Source organism: Rattus norvegicus, chromosome 2 (genome assembly GCF_021556685.1).
Source record: "Rattus norvegicus strain SHRSP/BbbUtx chromosome 2, alternate assembly SHRSP_T2T, whole genome shotgun sequence".
In the NCBI taxonomy this organism is placed as follows: Eukaryota; Metazoa; Chordata; class Mammalia; order Rodentia; family Muridae; genus Rattus; species Rattus norvegicus.
The window spans coordinates 5,403,428-5,405,377 of NC_141535.1; the positions used below are offsets into that span (position 1 = coordinate 5,403,428).

A 1,950-nucleotide genomic window follows, 5' to 3' on the forward strand; every position below is an offset into this window, starting at 1 on the left:
TGGACAGATCATGGAAGCAGAAAGTAAAGAGAGACATAGAGAAACTAACAAATTTTCCACCAAATGGATTTAACATATATTTTTAGCACACTTCGTCCTAAAACAAAAGAATATAGTTTCTTCCCAGCACCTCATGATACCTTCTCCATAATTGACCATAAAATCAGTCACAAAACAGGCATAAACAAACACAAGAAGACAGAAATGATCCCATGTATCATATCATCTAACTACAGACAAAGGCTGTCTCTTCAATAACAACAAAAACCACAAAAAGCCCACATACACATGGTAGTTAAACAATGTTCTACTCAATGATAACTTTGTAAAGGAAGAAATAAAAAAAGAGAAAGGAAATTAAGAACTTTTTAGAATATAATGATAATGTAGGTACAAGATTCCCAAACTTGTGGGATACAGTGAAAGTAATGCTAAGAGGAAAACTAATAACTCTGAGTGCTTCCAAAAAGAAACTAGAGAGAGCATACATTAACAACTTGACAGCACTCATAAAAGCTCTAGAAAAAAAAGAATCAAATAAACTGATTTAGGAAATAATTAAACTCAGGGCTGAAATCAACCAAGTAAAAACAAAAAAGAACTAAACAAATTAACAACAAAACTAGGAGCTGGTTGTTTGAGAAAATCAACATGACAGATTAACCCTTAACCAGACTAACCAGAGGGCACAGAGAATGTATTCAAATTAACAAAATGAAAGGGAGGAGTTGAACAGTAGTGGCGGTGGTGACTCTGACAACTTGGGACTCAGTGCAAGTACCACAGACTAAACCATGATAGTTTCGAGTATCTTCAGGCTCTCCTCTGTCCTTTGGTCAGCAGTTTGTGCAATTGAGGAACATTGGTGTTACAGCTGTGGTGTTTAATAAGGAACTTGATCCTGCACAGAAACTTCGTGGACAAGATTAAAGTGGTCAAAACAAAGCAACAGACATCTGGAGGACCTATTGATACTCGCCCAGAGTATCACCAATATCTGGACAGAGAGCTTTTTAACCTTAAACAAATGTTGGTAAAGGAGAGATGGATAAGTTTCCTACCTTCAACTTTGAGGATCCCAAATTTGAAGTCATTGACAAAACCCAGTCTTGAGGAACATATACCATGTGGCAATTTCTAATAAATTAGTAGTAAAGCTAACCTAAAATATTCAAATAAACATTCACTTTACAGTTAAAAAATGAAAAGGGAGACATAACAGCAGAATTTGAGAAAATTTACAAAATCATCAGATCCCACTACAAAAGCCAATAATCAACAAAACTGGAAAATCTGGATCAAGTGGAAAATATTCTAGACAGATACCTGATATCAAATTAAATCAGGATCAAATAAACCATCTAAACATTCCCATAACTTCTAAAGAAATTAAAGAAGTTACTAAAAGTCTCTCAACTGAAAAATACCCAGGATAAAATGGGTTCAGTGCAGCATTCTATCATAACTCCATAGAAGACCTTATACCAATACCATCCAAACTATACCACAGCATAGAAGAAATAGAAGAAACACTACACAATTAATTTTCTGAAGCCACAGTTATGCTTCTAACTAAAACACCTAAAGACCCAACAAAGAGCAAGAATTGCAAACCAATTTCGGTTATGAATATCGATGCAAAAACACGCAATAAAATTCTTGCAAACCAAACCCAAAAAGAATTCAAAACAATCATCCATCATGATCAAGCTGGCTTCATCCCAGGAATGCAGGGATGGTTTAATATACAGAAATCCATAAACATAATCCACTATGTAAATGAAATCAAAGGAAAAAAGAAAGATAATTATTTCATGAGATTCTGAGAAAGCATTTGACAAAATTCAACACCACTTTATGATAAAAGTCCTGGAAAGATTAAGAATTCAACATCCAAATCAAAACATAGTAAAAGCAATATACAGCAAACCAGTAGCTCATATCAAGGTA

General features: G+C 34.2%; 1 pseudogene; it reads left to right on the top strand.

The window, feature by feature from the left end:
* Positions 1-794: 794 nt before the first annotated feature.
* Atp5pf-ps4 (ATP synthase peripheral stalk subunit F6, pseudogene 4) lies at positions 795-1,113 on the top strand (annotated as a pseudogene).
* Positions 1,114-1,950: the final 837 nt, after the last annotated feature.